Below are 21,137 nucleotides of genomic sequence, written 5' to 3' on the forward strand. Positions count from 1 at the left end.
CGTGAGTGCTGTGAAGTGTGTAAACCTGGCGATTCACAGACCTGTACCCCTGGGGATAAAAATACATTATATGTTTATTAAAAAAAAAAAATTTAGAAGGGGAGGTGAACCATAAGACACTGTGGACTCTGAAAAACAACCTGAGGGTTTTGAAGGGTCAGGGGTGGGAGGTTGGGGGAACAGGTGGTGGGTAATGGGGAGGGCACGTTTTGCATGGAGCACTGGGTGTTGTGCAAAAAGAATGAATACTGTTACACTGAAAAAATAAATAAAATGGGAAAAAAAATAAAAAATAAAATAAAATAAATAAAATCACATGTGAGACAAATAAAATGTTTAGATTTGAGAAAGTTGGGTCGTACGTAGATGGGTGTTTATGCTTTTTTCAAAATTATTCTCTATCACATTAAATATGAAATATTCCAATATAAAACTTCAAAAAGAGAGTCTATACTTTTTGAAGAGGTAAGTAACTTATAAATTCATTGTCTTTCAAATCATCATGGCTCAACAAAACTTTGTTCTTGTCATTCCTTCAACCTTATCTGGAAAGATAACTATTGGGCTGATATTCTTTTATGCAAGTTAAGACTACTGGGCTTTTAAAACCTTTGTGGTAAGTTTAAGATATCATTTTGAGGGGGGATGCCTTCTTTATCAACTTTGCATGACATATTATCTCACTTCTTACATGTGTTTGTTCCCCACAGAGCTTTCTCTTACCGTTCTATGAGAACATACTTATGAAAATTGTATTTCTTTACTTTTTATTATTTGTAGCACATTAGAGTGTATATTTGTTTTTTGTTGGTTTTCCAAAATTAGAATATCAAATTTTATGAGAGCAGACTGTTGTTAACCACTCCATGGTTAATATCTCGAAGAGTGCTTGGCACATTTTAAGTATTGAAAAAAATACTTCATGAACGAATGAATGAAAGAAATAAAAATAAGCAAATGGCTCTGTGAAGTTATTTATTCAGCTGACAGTTTTATTAAAGTTCTTTGTTATTTTTCACATAAAAGAAAGTGGAGACAGAGAGACAAAAAAAAGGTGTTAAAAATAGAAATCATGTCTCTGTGTTTGGATATAATAAAACACATAAATCCATTTTTGCCTATGTGTATATGTTTATTTAAAGTGTGTGTGTCTGAGTAGCCCATATACACACATTTTTTTTTCAATCACAAAGACATGAACTTTTTTTCTGTTCTGAAGAAGAAAAAACATAACAATAGATATTTACATTGTAACTGCTTTGTTACTTGAAATTTAAATGCTCTGACTTTTTAGAAATGCAGCAGCTTTTCAAACTTATCTCAGTAAAATACACCTTATAAATTACAATAGAATCTATTTAAATAATGACTTTCTCTTAGCAGGAATTTCAAATTATTTAATTAACATTTTAATAATAGTTATAATAACTTGTAGAGAAACATTCCTGTACTTAAAAACAATCTTAATGTTTTATAGGCTCTTCATTCTATTCAATTTATTTTATATTACTTATTATTATATAAATAATACCTGAAAACATTCTTATTGTTTAAGATTTAAGCAGTATGGAAACTTTAAGAAGAGCACAACCCAAGCATATTTCCTTACATAAGCAAGATCATGCTATACATATTGCCTTTAAACATTATTATTTAACACTATGACTTATATATTGTTACATTACAATACAAATATTTTAGGGGAGGCACGTTTCAAAAGCTCTCATGTTTCTGTGAACAGAGGTACTAACTGCCATTTTGTTCTCTTTTTTTTTTTTTTTGAAGGAAATTTGTAAAGAGCTTTGAAAGATAATAACAATGTCTCTCTCCAGAGCAAAAGCCAGTTTATTTGTTTGTTTGTTTTTCACTGTTTGGTATAATAAAGATTATGTGTCCCTCCAGGGAACATTTCAAGCAGGTTTGCTTGCAACTCATTTTAAAAGATTCTGATTCCTAAACTTGCACTTTTTCAGGCATGACACAAACCCACTATATGCATGACATCTACCTGCACTGTTCTGTGTTGTCCCTGTGGGACTTGGGCTCAAGGGTAATAGACACAAACAGGAAGTTCATCCTGTTTACTGTATTGTGAGTTATCAAGAACTTTGTCTCTGACTCTGAAGTCTCATGTCTTTTGCAGTATCCATGAAACTAAGTGGGTTAACTTCTTAGATGGCAAGTAGAAGATTTCAGACCTTCAACTGTTTTTGACAGCTTTTGATGATAGATTTAGGACACTGATAGAGAAATGGCTTTTGGAAGAGAAAGGATGAGGTTCTTGCAAGTTTGGGATATGAAATGATTATCTGAGATGCAATAGTACATGTTGTTGCACAGATGACAGAGACAAATAGTAAAAGACCATCACTGTCCTGCCTGTTACTGAGTGTTTAGAGACTGAGAAATAAGTGGTAATATTGAAAGAAACCACAAAATGGTATTTTTATTGTCCCTACTCTCCTCCAGGAGGGAGGAAGAATGGATTTTATCACCACAGTGGAGTAAAAAACCCAGATCCCTGCTGAAAAGCAATGTGGATATAGCAACTGAGTCAGAAGATCTCCAAAGGTGAAATAAATGATGGCAACAATGAAGTCCAGAGTTTTGGGTAGATCTAAAATATACAAAAACTTACGTTCATTTAGTTTATCCATGAGTACCCTCCCACTTCTCAAAACTGAGTGTCTTCTATACTTACATGCAGCCATTGCTTTCCTCCATATCCTTTTTCCTCCTTCCCCTTTAACTGTAGCCATAGTTTCTTTAGGTGCAAAGATAATTAAGTATGGAGCTTGACTTCAAGAAGGACCAAGAGCTGTATGAATCCAAATAACTTGCCAGGGAACTTTAGAAAGGAGAAAAATTAAAACTTTGATGTCTCCATTGTATACAGGAAACCGAAACAACATCCTTCCTGATCAGGGTATTGTGGGAAAGGGGGTTCAGATTCAACTGATGGATTTTTTATTGTGTTTACAAAAGGAAAACGAAGCTAACATGGCTTTATGTGTAGGGTACTTTTGGTTAGTTTAATGTTACTCTTGCCTCTACATTTACATGTATAATAGATTGATGTTACATGCTTGTACTTCCTTTCCTCTTTTATCAAAGAAGATCATCCCAACTAGAAAAAATCCACACATATAGAAGTGTTAGTACATTTAAGGCCCATAGCCTTATTGACACCTTTGAGCTGTAAGTCTCTATGACTCATGATTTTTCCAATCAAACCATCTGAGAAAGGGAAACAGTCTCCATGTGGAGATACCCTTGGGGTTTTGGATTCATCACTTCTTTTGAAAAACAGCTAATAAGTTGCTATTGGGGTTTTTGTCAAAACTTAACACTTGAGCCAAGGAGATCCTGTGACTCTCCAGGCTGATAGATTTATTTTCCACCCACTTGGGTGGATCAAGCCAGACTTGATGACTAATAAGGTAAGGAAGCCTCAACAAGACTCACTTTAAATGGAAATAGTTTGTTCAATAATGCAGCCAGTATGGTCCCAGTAGACTCTTGTTTTTACATTTAAATAGTGGCAGCTCTCTCTTCGGGGGATAATTTATTGCTCACTCTGCCACCTGAAGGAAAACTGCTGGTTCAATGGAGCCCTAAATTCATAGTTTCCCATAAATGCCTGTGCCAGGTTCACTGATAGGCTAATCTGAAACAACAGGATCCACTGGACTGTGGTACCTGTTAAACCTCAACTCCACCTATACAGAATTGAAAATGGATATGATTGATATTGAAGAGGTTACTACCTATGTTCTCCTCTAGGATTCTAATGGATTCCTGTCTCACGTTGTGGTCATTTATCCATTTTGAGTTTATCTTTATGTACAGCAACTTCTTTCAAGATATGTCTCCAAAGGCAAAGGAAACAAAAGTGAAAATGAACTTTTGTGACTTCATCAAGATCAAAAGCTTCTGCACAGCAAAGGAAATAGTCAACAAAACAAAGAGGCAACACACAGAATGGGAGAAGATATTCACAAATGACATTACAGACAAAGGTTGATATCCAGGATCTACAAAGAACTTCTTAAACTCAACACAAACAAAACAGATAATCATGTCAAAAAATGGGAAGAAGACATGAATAGACACCTCTCCAATGAAGACATACAAATGGCTATCAGACACATGAAAAAATGTTCATCATCACTAGCCCTCAGAGAGATTCAAATTAAAACCACATTGATCACATAACCACATAAAATCACCTTACACCAGTTAGAATGGCCAAAATTAGCAAGACAGGAAACAACATGTGTTGGAGAGGATGTGGAGAAAGGGGAAGCCTCTTATACTGTTGGTGGGAATGCAAGTTGGTGCAGCCACTTTGGGAAACAGTGTGGAGATTCCTCAAGAAGTTAAAAATAGAGCTTCCCTATGACCCTGCAATTGCACTACTGGGTATTTACCCCAAAGATATGGATGTAGTGAAAAGAAAGGCCATCTGTACCCCAATGTTTATAACAGCAATGGCCACGGTTGCCAAACTGTGGAAAGAAAAAGATGCCCTTCAACAGATGAATGGATAAGGAAGATGTGGTCCATATACTCTATGGAGCATTATGGCTCCATCAGAACAGATGAATACCCAACTTTTGTATCAACATGGACGGGACTAGAAGAAATTATGCTGAGTGAAATAAGTCAAGCAGAAAGAGTAAATTATCATATGGTTTCACTTATTTGTGGAGCATAACAAAGAACATGGAGGACATGGGGAGATGGAGAGGAGAAAGGAGTTGAGGGAAATTGGAAGGGGAGATGAACCATGAGAGACTATGGACTATGAAAAACAATCCGAGGGTTTTGAAGGGGCAGGGAGTGGGAGGTTGGGGGATCCAGGTGGTGGGTATTAAAGAGGGCATGTATTGCATGGAGCACTGGGTGTGGTGCATAAACAATTAATTCTGTTGCACTGAAAAGAAATTTTTTTTATATATTTTATTTATTTGACAGAGAGAGAGAAGTCACAAGTAGTCAGAGAGGCAGGCAGAGAGAGAGGGAGAAACAGGCTCCTCACTGAACCGAGAGCCCGATGCGGGGCTCGATCCCAGGACCCTGAGATCATGACCTGAGCCGAAGGCAGAGGCTTAAACCACTGAGCCACCCAGGCGCCCCTGAAAAGAAATTTTTAAAACATGGATATGGTTACCCCATTCAGAAGACAAAACTAAAGTCTGTTCTCATGCCTCTGGCCAATAGTCTTCTGGATGAAGCTTGTTATATTTTTACTATTGCCAATAGCCTAGCTGTTGAGTTGTCAGTTAGAAAATTAGAGACTGGCAGATTAAAGACTTCCCTCTGTGGAGTTGCAAGCTATAGAAACAGGAAGAGACTACTGAACAAACTGTGACAGTCATTCATGTGATGCTGTGGGAGAGTCCATTCTCTCATGAGACTAAAATTAAGCTGCTGTTTAAGTCTGTATTGATCACATTGCCAGCAATGTTGCCTGAATCTGCCACCATGCTGTAGAGGGTAACACATCCACCATCATAGGCTGGGTACAAAATAAATGACATTTTTTTTTTTTTTTTGGTTGCAGAAACTACTGCTGCATGCCAGACTTGTGATCCCTGCCAAAAGTCAACCTGGTTGTTTCATGGTGGGAGACTCCACATATCACAAGTCACATTTCCCTGCCCACTCATAGTAGAATGCCTATATGAACTTTTGAACCTTTCTCAAAGCCAAGTCTATTGCCTCATATCTGTTTCTCAAACTATAGAGTTTCTGTTCCACTTTGATTAGATGATTCTAGTCATGCCATCATAGCCCTTCAGATTAATGTGTGTCATACATTCAGCTTTCTGGATCATTTGAAGTCGGACAATAATGTACTATTTTTATCACAAAATTGATTCAACAATGGACTGATGGATGTTTCATGCTTTTTACCATCCACAGATATCTATTATTTTTGACTTCCTCAAAAACCATCTCAAAAAGATTTTTCAATCTTATCTACTTCTGATCTGCCCATTTTAGTAAGGCAGTTTTGTCACTAAAATCACATTTTCCTACAAAGAGATCATTTCTTCTCAGCAGATTTCTGGAAAATAATCAGGACAAAAGGGTAGGGAATCATTATAATGACCTGTATTGAAAATTCAGGATTCTTTCCTGACCATTCCTTAACATGGTATGCCATTATTTCCTCCAACAAAAGACCTATGCTAACATAATTGATGCACACTCCAGGTGACAGTCTAAAACAAAGAAGGATTCAAATGTAATTCTGATTAAATTTTATAAAAATATCCTCGTCCCTATTGAATCTGACTCTTCCATATGAAAGGTCTGGGTGTGAACAGGAGATAATTTTTGAAAAGGCAAAGTATGGTTACAGGAATAGAATATACTGATATTGTGAAGATGGGGGAAGAGGAATGCCTTACATGCTGAAAGATAAGAGAGAGACAGAGAAATATTAGCAGTTTTTTTTTTTTTTTATCTTTCAGAACAACCCCTAGATTCTTTGTCATGAATGAAAATGCCCTTGTGCTGCTCTCCCAAACTCTTGCTAGAAGATTAAATTTAACTGATTAGTGAGTCTTTCATATCCTACTGGCTAGCTCCAAGAATGAATTAATCACCATTCCCCTTAACTTCACTGGGAAGTCTATCAGAAACAACAGTAAATGGCTGCAGTCCCTGTAACTCTTATACATAATCTCAGATGTCCCTCCTCAGTCAATTTGTTGGGTAGAAGGTTGCCAACTTGCTGATGATAGGCATAAAGCACAGATTTACCTGACTGCCTTCAGGCAGACCCTTCAAAAAGAGTTCAAATATTATACTGCATTTGGAATGTTAGAGTTTGCCAGTTGGCCAACAGGCCACACTGGAGGCACTATAAACCTGCTATCTGATGAATGTGGACCCCACTTGTGGAGCCTCACCCATTGTAAACAATACTTTCTTTCCTTGGACCTCATATGTACCTTCTGTACTTCTTATGTGGAAGACAAGCATTAACTTGCTTCTCTGCAGAAAGCATGTTGATTTGTAGGGATGGTTATAAAAGGACTTCAAATATTAAGGAAATAGTGCCTTGGCCCTGGAAGGCATGTGAGTCAGTCTCAAATCACTGGACAGGATTATTATAAAAGATAGAGTTATCCTAGATTTCCTCTTTATGAACCAAAGTGGGTTCTATACAATAACATATTTTATAACCGTATTAATACTTCGGGGCAATTAGAAAAGTCAATTAAAAAGTACTTCAGAGTAAATACACCTGGCTTTCTGTTAGTGACTGGATGTTTGTGTCTCCCCTGTTCCCCAAATTTATGTGTTGAAGTCCTGCCCCACAGTGTGATGGTATTTGGAGATAGGGCCTTTACAGAAGTAATTAAGTTTAAATGAGATCATAGGGGTGAGGCCCCAATCTGATAGGAATAATGTCCTTATGAAAAAAGATACCAGAGGGTTCATGCTCCTGTCCTCCCCACAACCTGGCATATGAACACACACAGAGGAAAGACCATGTGAGAACTCTGCAAGAAGGTGGCCATGTGCAAACCAGGAAGAGAGCTCTTACCAGAAATCAAATTGTTTGGAACCTTGATCTTGGATTTCTAGCCGCCAGACTGTGAGGAAATAAATTTCTGTCTTTTGAGTCATTTGGTCTGTGGTATTTTGTTATGGCAGCCTAAGCAGACTAAGATACTTTCTAAGGTAGACCCTGAATGAGTTACGGTATTTGTTTAATTGTTTGGATTCAGAAATTTGAGACTGGGGAAAACACATAGTTGAAGGCAATATTGCAAATTGGTTTCATCTTTATGCTTGGAACCTTATTTATAGTACCCTTAATTAAATTATATATTTGACAAGTTAATACTATCCCTGTTGGTCAAATTAATCAGAGTAGCAGCATATTCATGGGAAAATTTGACAGTCGCCAAAATGGTGTAGAAATGAGAGATGGATATTGTTGGGAGGAATTTTTTTTAAAAGATTTTATTTATTTATTTGACAGAGAGAGAGAGAACACAAGTAGGCAGAGAGGCCGGCGGAGAGAGAGGAAGAAGCAAGCTCTCCGTGGAGCAGAGAGCCCAATGTGGGGCTCGATCCCAGGACCCTGAGATCATGACCTGAGCTGAAGGCAGAGGCTTTATCCACTGAGCCACCCAGGTGCCCCGGGAGAAAATTTTTTATGGGTCTCTTGTTTCTGCACCAGTTGAAGGTAGAGGTACTAACCTCTTTTTGTTCAGAACTACTTTTTCAAGAATGTGTGTAGAGAAAATAGCTTTGGAAAATAGAGATGTCTCCCTCTTGGGGGAAAAGGTGAAGGTATGGTCACTGTGAACTATAATAAAATAATAAAGGTAACATTTCCCCCAGGGCAAATTTCCAACAAGTTTTCTTACAACCCATTATATAAGATTCCAGTCCCTAAACTCCAGATTCCTCCTCTATGATACAAACCTACTATATGTGTAACATCCAGGCTAGACCCTCTGTATCATCTCTTTAGTCAGGGGAAACTTTTTATGAACATGAATTTCTTTATGCTTGCTGTGCCATGAATAATAAAATTATTTGAATTTGACCCAGGAGTTTCATGTATTCTGCTAACAGCTGTGGAACACTAAGTCATTAACTTCCAAGTAGGGTAAAATCTCAAATCCCTGACAGTGCTTGACAATAGTTTCATTTCATTCTTTCTAAGGGCCACATATTTGTATGTACAAAAAGTATTTAATCAGCTGTTTGTTTTTGGAAAATTAGGGTGTTTCAAATATTTTTCTACTAAAATAATACTTCAGTGAATATCCTTATCCATATGTCTTTAAACACATGACATATGTAGGACAGACATTTCTTATAACAGAAATGTTGTTCTTTTTAAATGTATTCATTCATATGCCAAAAAACTGTAATCATTTACATATCTGTCATTACTTTATGAGAATACCTCTTTACTTATAGATGAAAAATACTATGATGTTTTAATTTTAATTTCCTTATTATTGGTGTGAATGATTTCCTTGTATGTTTATTGACTTTGTATTTATGCGTTCCAATATTATATAACTTTGTTTATATTTCTTTTATAGTCTTTTCATGTATGTGACAAATTTTCCATCAGGTAGTTTTATTTTTATTGAATTATAAAATCTCTTTATATATGGCCTTTAATTCCTTTTGTTATACATTATTAAAATACATATTCTAATTATACAATTGGTTGTGCTGATGGTGTTTAAGTCATAAAGAAATTTTAAAATTCTATAGTTCAATTAGTCAGTCTTTTCCTTTATGGTTTATAGATTTATTTCCTTGTTTCAAAACACCTTTGTTACTAAATATAATCTTCTTTATACCATCTTAATTTCTTCTAATAACTCTAAATTTTTAAAACTATTGTTTATTGCAACAGACCATAGTCACATATCTTCTGTAAATATGTACCATGTGAGAAGTTAATTTTACAACTATTATATACTCAAAATTATATTATCTGTTATATTATATTATATATATAATTATATATATATTATATATTATATATATATTATATATATTATATATATATATTATATATATATAAATTATATTATCTGTTTTTTTTTTTTTTTTTTTTTTTTTTTTTTTTTTTTAATTATATTATCTGTTAAATACCATCTCCTCCTTCTCTACTTTCAGTTAATAGTCCCTGTTTATTTAAAGGTAGAAATATGACATTCTTTATGAATTTATACAACATACTTTCATCAGAACAATGACAATGTTTTCTCTTTCACTGAGATATACCAAAATTGATTACTTTGCAACTATTTTTAGGTGAGCATCATATAATCCATGGAAGTGAATATTCTTATCCAAGATCATAAAAAATAATTTTGCACAAGGCTAAACCCATAGTCCCAGTTATATTTGTGTCTGTGTGTATGTGTGTGTTTTCTCACTGAGCCATGTTGACTCTTAATTGAGGCCAAAAAGGAAAACGTTTGTTAAAAATGTGTGAAAATTATAGAAGAAATATTTTAATCAAAATTACATATTTAATATCTCCACTTTTGTTACCCAGCTGGAATCTGAATTCTTCTACCGTTTTGGATGAGAACAGCTGCTTTGATGACATAGGCAGTCTTCTCCAGCCTTCTGCTTCAGGCAGCAGTTTATGCCTTTCTCTTTGGAATTATCTGGAACCATTTTAAGCATTTTCCTATTTCCTCTAGACATATGCAATACCAGGATAAGGATTACAGCATCTGTCCTCAAGACTGTGTAAAATTTTTACAATGTTTCTTGATTATTTGAGGATCAGCAAATTAAGAAAGTAAGAAGAGAAGTTTGTATTATATTATATCAATATTTAAATAAACAGATGAAAAGTGGTCAATGTTTATGGTGTAGAGGGGGAAAAGAGCACTTGGGGAGTAATAGGGGTATTTCACATCAAAGATGGTTCCACACTGAGAAGTGAAATACCAGTTATCTAAAGGATTTAACCTGGTGGGCAATAGACACCATGGAGAGAGTATTCTTGTGGTAGGTTGATCAAAGAATGTGATATATTTTAGATTTTCTTGTGCACTAACTCTTTCAAAGACCTTTTCTGCCTACTATTCCTCATAAAACCACATTTTAAAGCAATCCTCTGCTATTCCCCTAGTCAGCTTGCCATTGTTCCCACCTGTCCCAACTCAGATGAACTTATTCATATTCTCTACTGTTGATGTTCTTATAATGCATGGAAAGGCAAATATCACTGAAAATTTCCTCAAGGAAAATTACTTTGTTGGAAACAATAAAAAATAAGGAAGGACAGGGACATAATATTAGAAAGGATAATTTAGTGATGCCAGAGAAGAAAAATGTACATCACACACATGCACATGGGAAAAAGGTTGCCAAGTCAGTGGGAAGAAAAACTAATGTGTTGGGATAGGAGAAGTCTAGTTTAATAATTTACTCCCACATAAGATATATTATACTTAAAAATAATAAACTAAATAACCTTGTTAATAATGGGAAAATGTCTGCATACTGCAGGCCTAAGGTACATTATGAAATAGATGACATCATTTACACTTTTTATTTCACTTGTAAGTGCTCATTACCCTCAAACTGAGGAGTATTCTTTGTCTTATTTTTATTAATTTTTTACTTTATAATAAACATATAATGTATTATTAGTCCCAGGGGTACAGGTCTGTGAATCGCCAGGTTTACACACTTCACAGCACTCACCATAGCACATACCTTCCCCAATGTCCATAACCCAACCACCCTCTGCGGACTCCCTCCCACTAGCAACCTTCAGTTTGTTTTGTGAGATAAAGAGTCTCTTACGGTTTGCCTCCCTCCCGATCCCAACTTGTTTCATTTATTCCTTTCCTACCCCCCAAACCCCCCATGTTGCATCTCCACATCCTCATATCAGGGAGATCATATGATAGTTATCTTTCTCTGATGGACTTATTTCGCTAAGCATAATACCCTCTAGTTCCATCCATGTCATCGCAAATGGCAAGATTTCATTTCTTTTGATGGCTGCATAGTATTCCATTGTATGTATATATACCACCTCTTTGCCATCCATTTATCTGTTGGTGGACATCTAGGTTCTTTCCATAGTTTGGCTATTGTGGACATTGCTGCTATAAACATTTGGGTGCACGTGCCCTGTCGGATCACTGCGTTTGTATCTTTAGGGTAAATACCGAGTAGTGCAAATGCTGGGTCATAGAATAGCTCTATTTTCAACTTTTTGAGGAACTTATATGTTATTTTCCAGAGTGGTTGCACCAGCTGGCATTCCCACCAACAGTGTAGGAGGGTTCCCCTTTCTCCGCATCCTCGCCAGCAGCTGTCATTTCCTGACTTGTTAATTTTAGCCATTCTGATTGCTGTGAAGTGGTATCTCATTGGGGTTTTGATTTGTATTTCCTGGATGCTGAGGGATGTGGAGCGTTTTTTTATGTGTCTGTTGGCCATCTGGGTATCTTCTTTGCAGAAATGTCTGTTCATGTCCTCTGCCCATTTCTTGATTGGATTATGTGTTCTTTGGGTGTTGAGTTTGTTAAGCTCCTTATAGATTTTGGATACTAGCCCTTTATCTGATACGTCATTTGCAAATATCTTCTCCCATTCTGTCAGATGTCTTTTGGTTTTGTCAACTGTTTCCTTTGCTGTGCAAAAGCTTTTGATCTTGATGAAATCCCAATGTTCATTTTTGCCCTTGCTTCCCTTTCCTTTGGCAATGTTCCCAAGAAGAAGTTATTGCAGCTGAGGTCAAAGAGGCTGCTGCCTGTGTTCTCCTCAAGGATTGTGATGGATTCCTTTCTCACATTGAGGTTCTTCATCCATTTTGAGTCTATTTTCATGTGTGGTGTAAGGAAATGATCCAATTTCTTTTTTTTGCATGTGGCTGTCCAATTTCCCCAACACCATTTGTTGAAGAGGCTGTCTTTTTTCCATTGGACATTCTTTCCTGCTTTGTCGAAGATTGGTTGACCATAGAATTGAGGGTCTGTTTCTGGGCTCTCTCTTCTGTTCCATTGATCTATGTGTCTGTTTTTGTGCCAGTACCATAGTGTCTTGATGATGACAGCTTTGAAATAGAGCTTGAAGTCTGGAATTGTGATGCCACCAACTTTGGCTTTCTTTCTCAACATTCCTTTGGCTATTCAAGGTCTTTTCTGGTTCCATATAAACTTCAGGATTATTTGTTCCATTTCTTTGAAAAAAAAAATGGATGGGTTTTTGATAGTGATTGCATTAAATGTGTAGATTGCTTTAGGTAGCATAGACATTTTCACGATATTTGTTCTTCCAATCAAGGATCATGGAACATGTTTCCATTTCTTTGTGTGTTCCTCAATTTCTTTCATGAGTACTTTATAGTTTTCTGAGTATAGATTCTTTGCCTCTTTGGTTAGGTTTATTCCTAGGTATCTTATGGTTTTGAGTGCAACTGTAAATGGGATTGACTCCTTAATTTCTCTTTCTTCTGTCTTGTTATTGGTGTAAAGAAATGCAACTGATTTCTGTGCATTGATTTTATATCCTGACACTTTCCTGAATTCCTGTACAAGTTCTAGCGGTTTTGTAGTGGAGACTTTTGGGTTTTCCACATTTAGTATCATATCATCTTCAAAGAGTGATAGTTTGACTTCTTCTTTGCCGATTTGGATGCCTTTAATTTCTTTTTGTTGTCTGATTGCTGAGGCTAGGACTTCTAGTACTATGTTGAATAGCAGTGGTGATAATGGACATCCCTGCCATGTTCCTGACCTTAACAGAAAAGCTTTCAGTTTTTCTCCGTTGAGAATGATATTTGCGGTGGGTTTTTCATAGATGGCTTTGATGATATTGAAGTATGTGCCCTCTGTCGCTACACTTTGAAGAGTTTTGATCAGGAAGGGATGCTGTACTTTGTCAAATGCTTTCTCAGCCTTTGTTGAGAGTATCATATGGTTCTTGTTCTTTCTTTTATTAATGTGTTGTATCACATTGATTGCTTTGTGGATGTTGAACCAACCTTGCAGCCCTGGAATCAATCCCACTTGGTCGTGGTGAATAATCCTTTCAATGTACTGTTGGAGCCTATTGGCTAGTATTTTGGTGAGAATGTTCACATCTGTGTTCATCAAGGATACTGGTCTGCAATTCTCTTTTTTGATGGGATCCTTGTCTCATTTTGGAATCAAGGTGATGGTGACCTCATAAAATGAGTTTGGAAGTTTTCCTTCCATTTCTATTTTTTGGAACAGTTTCAGGAGAATAGGGATTAATTCTTCTTTAAATGTTCGGAAGAATTCCCCTGGGAAGCCGTCTGGCCCTGGCCTTTTGTTTGTTTGGAGATTTTTGATGACTGTTTTAATCTCCTTACTGGTTATAGGTCTGTTCAGGTTTTCTATTTCTTCCTGGTTCAGTTGTGGTCATTTATATGTCTCTAGGAATGCATCCATTTCTTCCATATTGTCAAATTTGTTGGCATAGAGTTGCTCATAGTGTGTTCTTATAATTGTTTGTATTTCTTTGGTGTTGGTTGTGATCGCTCCTCTTTCATTCCTGATTTTATTTATTTGGGTTCTTTATCTTTTCTTTTTGATAAGTCTGGCCAGGGGGTTATCAATCTTATTAATTCTTTCAAAGAACCAGCTCCTAGTTTCATTGATTTGTTCTATTGTGTTTTTTTTTGTTGTTGTTGTTCACTTGTTTCTATTTCATTGATATCTGTTCTGATCTTTATGATTTCTCTTCTCCTGCTGGGTTTTGGCTTTCTTTGTTGTTCTTTGTCCAGCTCCTTTAGGTGTGGGGTTAGGTTGTGTATTTGAGACCATACTTGTTTCTTGAGAAAGGCTTGTATCACTATATATTATCCTCACAGGACTGCCTTTGCTGTGTCCCACAGATTTTGAACTGTTGTGTTTTCATTATCATTTGTTTCCATGATTTTTTTTCAATTCTTCTTTAATTTCCTGGTTGACCCATTCATTCTTTAGAAGGATGGTGTTTAGTCTCCATGTATTTGGGTTCTTTCCAAATTTCCTCTTGTGATTGAGTTCTAGCTTTGGAGCATTCTGGTCTGAAAAGAGGCAGGGAATGATCCCGATCTTTTGATACTGGTTGAGACCTGATTTATGACCCAGGATGTGCTATTCTGGAGAATATTCCATGTGCACTGGGGAAGAATGTGTATTCTGTTGCTTTGGGATGGAATGTTCTGAATATATCTGTGATGTCCATCTGGTTCAGTGTGTCATTTCAGGTCCTTATTTCCTTGTTGATCTTTTGCTTGGATGATCTGTCCATTTCAGTGAGGGGAGTGTTAAAAGTCCCTTACTATTAGTGTATTATTGCCAATGTGTTTCTTTGATTTTGTTATTAATTGGTTTATATAGTTGGCTGCTCCCATGTTAGGGGGAGAGATATTTAAAATTGTTAGATCATTTTGTTGGACAGAGACTTGGAGTATGATATAGTGTCCTTCCTCATCTCTTATTATAGTCTTTGGCTTGAAATCTAATTGATCTGATATGGATTTCCACCCCAGCTTTCTTTTGATGCCCATCAGCATGTTACCCTGGCTTTAAATCTGGAGGTGTCTTTGGGTCTAGAATGAATTTCTTGTAGGCAGCATAGTGATGTCTATTTATTTATTTATTTTTATCAATTCTGATAACCTGTGTCTTTTGAATGGGGCATTCAGCCCGTTTACATTCAAGGTAACTATTGAGAGATATGAATTTAGTGTCATTGTATTGGCTATAAGGTTACTGTTCCTGTATATTGTCTCTGTTCCTTTCTGATCTACTACTTTTAGGGTCTCTCTTTGCTTAGAGGACCTCTTTCAATATTTCCTGTAGAGCTGGTTTAGTTTTTACAAATTCTTTCAGTTTTTGTTTGTCCTGGAAGCTTTTTATCTCTCCTTCTATTTTCAATGATAGCCTAGCTGGATGTAGTATTCTTGGCTACATGTTTTTCTCGTTTAGTGCTCTGAATATATCATGCCAGTTTTTTCTGGCCTGCCATGTCTCTGTGGAAAAGTCCGCTGCCAATCTGATATTTTTACCATTGTATGTTACAGACTTCTTTTCCCAGGCTGCATTCAGGATTTTCTCTATGTCGCTAAGACTTGTAAATTTTACTATTAGGTAAGAGGGTGTGGACCTATTCTTATTGATTTTGAGGGGGTTTCTCTAGACCTCCTGGATGTTGATGCTTGTTCCCTTTGCCATATTAGGGAAATTCTCTCCAATAATTCTCTCCAATATACCTTCTGCTCCCCTCTCTGTTTGTTCTTCTGGAATCCCAATTATTCTAATGTTGTTTCATCTTATGGTGTCACTTCTCTCTCAAATTCTTCCCTTTTGTTCCAGTATTTGTCTCATTTTTTGCTCAGGTTCTTTATTCTCTGTCATTTGGTCTTCTATATCACTAATTCTTTTTTTTTTTTTTTGCCTCATTTATCCTAGCAGTGAGAGCCTCCATTTTTTTTTTTAAGATTTTATTTATTTATTTTACAGACAGAGATCACAAGCAGACTCAGAGGCAGGGAGAGAGAGAGAGAGAGAGGGGAAGGCAGGCTCCCCACCAAGCAGAGAGCCCGATGTGAGACTCGATCCCAGGACCCTAAGATCATGACCTGAGCCAAAGGCAGATGCTTTAACCCACTGAGCCACCCAGGTGTCGCAGAGCCTCCATTTTTGACTGCACCTCATTAATAGCTTTTTTTATTTCAACTTGGTTAGATTTTATTTCTTTTATTTCTCCAGGCAGGGATTTTATCTCTCTGGAGAGAATTTCTCTAATATATTCCATGACCTTTTCGAATCTGGGTAGAACCTCAAGAATCATCATTCTGAACACTAGATCTGACATATTACCAATGTCTGTATTGATTAGGTCCCTAGCCTTCAGTACTGCCTCTTGTTCTTTTTTTCTTTTTTTTTTTGTGGTGAGATTTTCTGCCTTGTCATTTTGTTCAGATAAGAATATATGAAGGAGCAAATAAAATACTAAATGGGTGTCAAAGACCCCAGAAAAAATGTGCTTTAACCAAATCAGAGGAGACCCCAAATCGTGGGGGGGGGAGGCAGAAAGCGGGTTAAAAGAAGTTCAGAAAAAAAAATATTAAAAATATTTTTTAAATAATGAAAAATATTAAAAAATATTAAAAAAGAAAACAAATATATATATATATATGTATATATATATACATATATATATGTGTATATATATATATATATATTAAACTGTTCACTAGAAAAGGGGCACCCACTACTTTGGGGAGTATATTGGTCTCTTAGAAGAAACTACATCCCCAAATTTTAAAGAATGAAAACATATATAAGGGAAACACAATGAAGGGATGGAATATGAGTATAAAGATGAAACAAATTATTTTTTTACTTTCTAAAAAAGAGTTGATACGTTTAGTTGGTTGGGAGAATAAAGAAAAAGAAGGTGGAGAGAATTTGCTCAGACTGGGGTCTAGAACAAGCCTGGTGCTAGATTTAGGGTATATTCTGATCTATTAGAAGTAGTTGTACCCCAAATTTTTTATTTTTTTTATTTTTATTTTTATTTATTTATTTATTTATTTATTTATTTTTTATTTATTTATTTGACAGAGAGAGATCACAAGTAGACAGAGAGGCAGGCAGAGAGAGAGAGAGGGAAGCAGGCTCGCTGCTGAGCAGAGAGCCCGATGCGGGACTCGATCCCAGGACCCTGAGATCATGACCTGAGCTGAAGGCAGCGGCTTAACCCACTGAGCCACCCAGGCGCCCCCCAAATTTTTTGGAAGAAAAACCCCATGTGTATACAACAAAGTTAGATACAATGAAGGATAAAATATGACTATAATAATGACGGTTCAAAAAAGATATTTTTTTTAATGAAAGGTATTGTTAAGATAAACTTATTAAAAAACTTTAAAAGAGGAAAGGGTTAAGGTTAAAAAATTAGCAGAAGAAACAAAAATTTAAAAAAATAATTAACTTTGCAAGAGTAAGGAGTCATGGGGAGATAGCCATGAATTCCATGCTTTGCTTTCTCCTTCTCTGGAATTCCTCTGTTCTCCTTGGTAAGTGAACTTGGTCTTGGCTGGATTTCTTGTTGATCTCCTGGGGGAGGGGCCTGTTGTAGTGATCCTCAAGTGTCTTTGCTGGAGGCAGAATTGCACTGCCCTTACCAGGGGCCTGGCTAAGTAATCCTCTCATGTTCCCTTTCAGGAGCTTTTGTTCCTTGAATGCTTTCTGTAGAGTTCTAGAGGACAGGAATGAAAATGGAGGCCTCCCAATCTCCAGCCTGGAGGAGCCGGGGGCTCAGAGCCTCACTCCTCAGTGTGCCGTCAAAGAAAAGTGCTTAATTACTCCTGTCTCCCTGGCCTCTGGCTGCTCTCTGAGCTCACCCAGCCAGTGACCAAGCATCTCTGTCTCTGGCACACAGCCCCCCTCCCTGCCTAGAGTCTCTGGACCCCACAGATTCCTGAGCTCTTCTGGGGGGGTCTCCCAGGATCTTGTGGGTACCCCACTCTCAGAGCAGTGTCCTGTGCCATGGATTACAGTTCCAGGTAGCCCTGAGTTGAGAGCTCACTTCTTGGCTCCATCTCTGTAGCCAGCTTCCCCGCTCTAATACCTGTGACCTCTATGAAACTCAGAGACCCCCAACCATTCTGTGACCCCGTGGGACTTGAGGCCACACTGTCCCCACGTGGGCTTCTCCCCGGTTTAGCCTCTGGAGCAATATCCTGCAGTGGAGCATACTTTTAAAAGTTCTCATTTTGTGCTACATTGCTCTGCAGCTTGCTGGGAGCCGGCGCCTCCCGCCAAGGTCTATCTTCCCATTGCTTTGGATTCACTTCTCTGCTGGTTCTACCTTTCAGAAAGTGGTTAATTTTCTGTTTCTAGAATTGTTGCTCTTCTTCTCTTCCATCTCCTGTAGGATTTGTAGGTGTTTGGAATGGTTTGATAAGTTATCTAGCTGATCTCCTGCTACCTGATGTCATCTCAGCTTGTTACTTCTCAGGCAGGCTACAGCCTGCCATCTTGACTCCTCCCTCCTCCTCTAGGATTTTGATGGATTCCTTTCTCTTCTTTGAGTTATTTCATCCATTCTGAGTTTATCTTTGCATATGGTGTAAGAATGGCCCAGTTTCATTCTACTACATGTGGCTATCCCATTTTCCTAACACCATTTGTTGAGGAAATTGTCCTTTTTCCATTGGATATTCTTTTTTTTCTTCCATTTTATTTATTTTTTTCAGCGTAACAGTATTCATTGTTTTTGCACAACACCCAGTGCTCCATGCAGAACGTGCCCTCCCTATTACCCACCACCTGTTCCCCCAACCTCCCACCCCTGACCCTTCAAAAGCCTCAGGTTGTTTTTCAGAGTCCATAGTCTCTTATGGTTCGCCTCCCCTCCCCAATGTCCATAGCCCCCTCCCAATCCCACCTCCCGCCAGCAACACACAATTTGTTTTGTGAGATTAAGAGTCATTTATGGTTTGTCTCCCTCCCAATCCCATCTTGTTTCATTTATTCTTCTCCTATCCCCCTAACACCCCATGTTGCTTCTCCATGTCCTAATATCAGGGAGATCATATGACAGTTGTCTTTCTCCAATTGACTTATTTCACTAAGCATGATACCCTCTAGTTCCATCCACGTTGTCGCAAATGGCAAGATTTCATTTCTTTTGAAGGCTGCATAGTATTCCATTGTGTATATATACCACATCTTCTTGATCCATTCATCTGTTGATGGACATCTAGGTTCTTTCCATAGTTTGGCTATTGTAGACATTGCTGCTATAAACATTCGGGTACACGTGCCCCTTCGGATCACTACGTTTTTATCTTTAGGGTAAATACCCAGTAGTGCAATTGCTGGGTCATAGGGTAGTTCTATTTTCAACATTTTGAGGAACCTCCATGCTGTTTTCCAGATTGGTTGCACCAGCTTGCATTCCCACTAAGAGTGGAGGAGGGTTGCCCTTTCTCCGCATCCTCGCCAGCATCTGTCATTTCCTGACCGTTAATTTTAGCCATTCTGACTGGTGTGAGGTGATATCTCATTGTGGTTTTGATTTGTATTTCCCTGATGCCGAGTGACGTGGAGCACTTTTTCATGTGTCTGTTGGCCATCTGGATGTCTTCTTTGCAGAAATGTCTGTTCATGTCCTCTGCCCATTTCTTGATTGGATTGTTTGTTCTTTGGGTGTTGAGTTTGCTAAGTTCCTTATAGATTTTGGATACTAGCCCTTTATCTGATATGTCGTTTGCAAATATCTTCTCCCATTCTGTCAGTTGTCTTTTGGTTTTGTTAACTGTTTCCTTTGCTGTGCAAAAGCTTTTGATCTTGATGAAATCCCAATAGTTCATTTTTGCCCTTGCTTCCCTTGCCTTTGCCGTTGTTCCTAGGAAGATGTTGCTACGGCTGAGGTCGAAGAGGTTGCTGCCTGCATTCTCCTCAAGGATTTTGATGGATTCCTTTCTCACATTGAGGTCCTTCATCCATTTGGAGTCTATTTTCGTGTATGGTGTAAGGAAGTGGTCCAATTTCATTTTTCTGCATGTGGCTGTCCAATTTTCCAGCACCATTTATTGAAGAGGCTGTCTTTTTTCCATTGGACATTCTTTCCTGCTTTGTCGAAGATAAGTTGACCATAGAGTTGAGCGTCGATTTCTGGGCTCTCTATTCTGTTCCACTGATCTATGTGTCTGTTCTTGTGCCAGTACCATGTTGTCTTGATGATGACAGCTTTGTAATAGAGCTTGAAGTCCGAAATTGTGATGCCACCAACTTTGGCCTTCTTTTTCAATATTCCTTTCGCTATTCGAGGTCTTTTCTGGTTCCATATAAATTTTAGGATTATTTGTTCAATTTCTTTGAAAAAAATGGATGGTATTTTACTAGGGATTGCATTGAATGTGTAGATTGCTTTAGGTAGCATGGACATTTTCACAATATTTATTCTTCCAATCCAGGAGCATGGAACATTTTTCCATTTCTTTGTGTCTTCCTCAATTTCGTTCATGAGTACTTTATAATTTTCTGTGTATAGATTCTTAGCCTCTTTGGTTAGGTTTATTCCTAGGTATCTTATAGTTTTGGGTGCAATTGTAAATGGGATTGACTCCTTAATTTCTCTTTCTTCTGTCTTGTGGTTGGTGTACAGAAATGCAACTGATTTCTGTGCATTGATTTTATATCCTGACACTTTACTGAATTCCTGTACAAGTTCTAGCAGTTTTGGAGTGGAGTCTTTTGGGTTTTCCACATATAGTATCATGTCATCTGCGAAGAGTGATAGTTTGACTTCTTCTTTACCAATTTGGATGCCTTTAATTTCTTTTTGTTGTCTGATTGCTGAGGCTAGGACTTCTAGTACTATGTTGAATAGCGGTGGTGATAATGGACATCCCTGCCATGTTCTTGACCTTAGCGGAAAAGCTTTCAGTTTTTCTCCATTGAGAATGATATTTGTGGTGGGTTTTTCATAGATGGCTTTGATAATATTGAGGTATGTGCCCTCTATCCCTCCACTTTGAAGAGTTTTGATCAGGAAGGGATGCTGTACTTCGTCAAATGCTTTTTCAGCATCTATTGAGAGTATCATATGGTTGTTGTTCTTTCTTTTATTAA

This window comes from Meles meles, chromosome X, assembly GCF_922984935.1.
Source record: "Meles meles chromosome X, mMelMel3.1 paternal haplotype, whole genome shotgun sequence".
Lineage (NCBI taxonomy): Eukaryota > Metazoa > Chordata > Mammalia > Carnivora > Mustelidae > Meles > Meles meles.